This window comes from Mercenaria mercenaria, chromosome 2, assembly GCF_021730395.1.
Source record: "Mercenaria mercenaria strain notata chromosome 2, MADL_Memer_1, whole genome shotgun sequence".
NCBI classification, from domain to species: Eukaryota; Metazoa; Mollusca; class Bivalvia; order Venerida; family Veneridae; genus Mercenaria; species Mercenaria mercenaria.
This window is the reverse complement of record NC_069362.1, coordinates 115,202,261-115,207,125: the sequence shown is the minus strand read 5'-3', so window position 1 is coordinate 115,207,125 and position 4,865 is coordinate 115,202,261.

Below are 4,865 nucleotides of genomic sequence, written 5' to 3'. Positions count from 1 at the left end.
CCAAATTATTCTGTATAAATAATAAATTCTATAACTGATGATAATGAAAATTAAAACATATACTCTTGTGATGCTAGTATAAAAATTATGTATTTGATACTTTTGTGCATCAATAATTTGTCATAGTGGTGCGCAATGGAGATAAAGTGCGCAATGGTGCGCAATGGAGGTAAAGTGCGTAATGGACAAGATACAAGATACAAATTTTATTTAAAGTCGGTGTTAAATATACAGACAACATTAGCTATGTATAGCTATTGACCGACATAAATAACAAATAGTATATTTAATAACATAATAAAAATGTACCTATTAAAAGAGTCAAAACATTAGCAAGTCAAGTTTATAAATAGTACATGAGTTATACATACAAATTGGTTAAACCTGAAATACATCTGTTAATCTTGGCCTAGGCCTAAAAGCTAGTTAAAAGCAAATAGATTGTAAAACACTGAACTGAAAAAGAACACTAATGCGTTTTTAGAAAATGGTTTAAGACATCTACCACATCAAATCAGATTTGTTCTGGACTGATTAACAGCTGTATTTCAGAAGTCAATAAAAGAAACTTTCTATTTAAGAGCAGACAAAAAATGCTACAGACTAAAAAATAAAGCAAAGCACTGAGCAACTAAAACATGCATAATTAAATACAAGCAATCAGCACATGAATAATACTGTGTAAACTAAACCCAACATGTTTGACAGAGGGCGGAAAAAGCAGGAGTGAACATAACAGAAATAATATGAGAGCAACAAGAACAAAGCAAACAGCACATGCATAATACTAAGCACACTAGAAAAAAAAACAACAACAAAAAAAAACATATTGGTTGACAGAGGGCAAGAAAAACAAAACTGAAAAATAACAAAAATAATTTAATTTAAGCAACAAGAGCATCTACAACTCTGCCCGTCCCACGAGCTAATCAGACTCCGGAACTGATTTAGTCCCGTAACATCTCTGAAAAGTTGGGGTAATGAGTTCCAGAGTCTGGGTGCCGCGGAACGGAAAGATCTGAGACCATACCTTGTGCTTCTTACCTGTGGGATTTCAGCAGTGTTGGTGTATCTAAAAGAATAAGAGTTACTTTTTATTTTAACTAAATCATGAAGATAAGATGGTGACTGCTTGTTAATTATTTTGAAAGTTTCTATAGCCATATATCTTAGCCGTCTAATTTTTAAAGTTGGGAGTTGGGATTTACTTAATAGCTCTTCATAATCTGAATGATAATCGTTGTAAATGAATCTTAAGGCCCTTTTCTGAATGTTTTCTATCTTTTTGGTATTTACTTCCCCACTGAAATGCCATGTTAAAGGACAAAAATTGAAATTTGATAGAATGAAAGAATAATATATATTTAGTTTTCCTAATTTACATAGATGCCTACCAATACGTTTTAAAACATTTAATTGTCTGGAAGCTTTCTTACAAATATTTGAAATATGAGTCTCAAAGTTTAACCTAAAATCAATAGTAACACCTAACAGATTTATTTCATCATCACAGTTTATTTTATTTCCAGCCAAATCGAAAGTAATATTACATTTCTTAGTTTTAGGTCCTATAGCTACTGCCTGAAATTTGTCTTGATTGGCTTGCATTTTATTATCTGAAAACCATTTTATCAAAGATGTGCTGTCACGCTCTAAGGTGGATTTAATTGTGTCTAGGTCGTGATTTGCAAATAACACTACTTAGCTGTTTAGGAAAGCTATTTACTGCTATTTTAAATGTACGTTTGCAAACATTTACAGAGAATCACGATATAATCAATGAATACCAAGCAGGTTTTAGAAAAGGGTACTCAACAATTGACCCAGATAGCAGACATGCGTTGGCCCAACGTTGGGCCAACGGCAGACTCTTCGTTGGCCCAACGAAGATTTCCAACGTTGGCCCAACGCCATTTTGCTAATTGGCGCAACGTTGGCCCAACGGTTGGTACACCGTTGGCCCAACGACTGAAATCCTACACTTATCGTTGGCCCTCCATTGGGCCAACAACTGGTATCCTGCACTTATCGTTGGCCCTCCATTGGGCCAACAACATTTTTTCGTCTATGATGGTTGGTCCAGCGTTGGGCCAACGCTATCCCAACGATAACGAAACTGAAAAAAGACTAAAACTAGCATTATTTAGTACGTATTTTATTTTCAAATAGTTGTGATTTTGTTAAAGTTTAACAAAAAGAAATCTAACATTTATTTAAAGTTTGTATGCAATTTTCCTGGAGAATATTTCATCACTACAACATGTCAAATATTGATTCCAGCCTTTTACAAATCTAAATATTTTTCTTTTTTCAGTCACTGATTAAATCCTACTAAAGTGAATTACTGTCTGTATATTAACTCATTATATATCCAAGTTCTGTTTGATTGTTTTCTTTTCTCACTGAAGTTACTGCTTTCTTTTTTTCTTCTTGTTTTTTCTTGTGCACCACAGTGCTAGACACTCCATTATTACTATCTTGAACAGCACCCTGTAAAAAAACAAAAATCATAATGTTGATTAAACCATCTACGTCAAATTGATAACAATAACTAAAGAAATGCACATAAACCTCTGGACATAAACCTGCGTAAAATGTATGAAATTTATTTTTGTCTGTATTTAACCGAGAAAAATATGTTATAATTAACGAGAATACGAGTTATTTTATTTAAAGAATTTAATACTCAACACCAGTGCCATCCGTCAACTTTAGATAAAAGTATTTAACATATGTTCAAGTCACATGGATATTACTTGCATACAGGATAAAATTAAGAAATTCTCTGTAAGATTCCACAACTTTTTCAAAAAATATTCAAAAACTTCCACTTACAGTTTATAGCTGGTAGACCGGGTTTTTTGTTAACTCTAGATCTATCACATGTATAACAGTTTCCTTTACTTCGCATATATGCAGCTAGAAATCTGGCCTAGAGAGTAAAATTAACCACATTTTCTGGGATTTCTTGCATAACCCGGGTTAACGAGAGTTCATGTTCTGGAATACTCAACAGATTTATTGTAAACATTTTATAACTGTATAAAATTAGATATTTGTTATAGAGTTAGTAGTGGTTTTTTTTTTCAATATTTTTTTCTCACAATTTGTTTTTCAAGGTAGTAGATTTGAAATAGTTCAAAATGCCATTACGGCTGCAGATCAGTTTTAAGTTTAATTAGCCCAAATTTAACTGATTATGAATTGGTGCAGAAAAGTATTTAATTTTTAATTAAATATTGCACGTTACACATACACAACCTGTATACCTGTAGTGGCTTGTGATAAAACAGTCACCTGTAAAATACATAATTATGATATTATTACTTCTAATGGGCCAACGTTGGGCCAACGATGTTTTCTCTGTATAAGTCTTTCTCTGAAAATCAATATTGGGCCAATGCAGAGATATCTGTGACTGAAATTCAAAGTTGGTTCAACGTTGGCCCAACAGCTGTATTTACAATACTTATTAATCATTGTTGGGCCAATAGTGGCCCAACAACGATTATCCTTTGACGGTTTTCCGTCGTTGGCCCAATGACTTCATGTTTACAGGGGATAACATGTTTGTATTAAATACACTTATCGACTTACTTAGAAATAGTAGAAAAAAATTGTTCTGTGCTTTTGTTGACTTAAAAAGTGCCTTTGACAAAGTTTGGAGGCCGGGTCTATGGTCAAAATTGTTGTCATACAATATTAATGGCAAATTCATAAATATTGTTAGAAATATATATGAAAATGCAAAATCATGTGTATGTACAAATGGAACTAAATCAGATTTTTTTGTATGTGATATTGGAGTACGTTAAGGTGAAAATCTATCACCTTTATTATTCTCACTGTACTTAAATGATTTATATGACTACTTCAACAATAGCAATGTTTCCGGTACCACATGCAACATGCATGAATCAGATGATGCTACTTTAGATTTTGTAAAACTTTTTTTCTTACTGTATGCAGACGATACTGTAATTGTTGCTGAAACAGCCACTGACTTACAAGAAGCGTTAAATATTTACAAAGAATATTGTGATACATGGAAATTGATACTTAATACGACAAAAACTAAAGTTCTTGTTTTTTCAAATGGTCGACACATGCCATATAATTTTACCTATGGGAATGAATCGTTAGAAATTGTAGATGAATATAGATATTTAGGGGTTATTTTTAGCAGAAGTGAAATAAGTAAAATGTTAGAATTACCTATTGACATGCAGATAGATCTATTTAACAAACTTGTAAAGCCTGTACTACTATATGGCTGTGAGATATGGGAATATGGAAACATTGAATGCATAGAAAGAGTTCAGCTTAAGTTTTTAAAATACATATTAGGTTTAAAGTCAAGCACACCTAACTGTATGGTGTATGGTGAAACCGGTGTTAAACATTTGTCAATAGATATCAAATGCAGAGTGATCTCGTATTGGTCTAATTTAGTTATACCAAGATATCATAAATTACCATGTTTATTGTATCGTTTTCTGTTAAACAATTTCAAGAATTGTCAAACAGTGTCAAGATTACGATTTCAGTGGTTAAAATGTGTTCAGAATATCCTATTTCAATGTGGAATGTGCAATATTTGGAATAGTCATGAATTCCCTAACCATAAATGGTTGACATTATCAGTAAAACAGAAACTGTCAGACTTATTTTTAAATGACTGGTATTCTACTGTAGAACAATCAAGTAAATGTATGAACTATAGACTTTTCAAGCACCAGTTTTGTTTTGAAAAATATCTTGTGAAAACTCCATCTAAATTTTTGAAATATATTATCAAATTTAGAACTAGAAACAACAAGTTGCCAGTAGAAACTGGAAGCTGGAATAATATTTCACTGAACAAC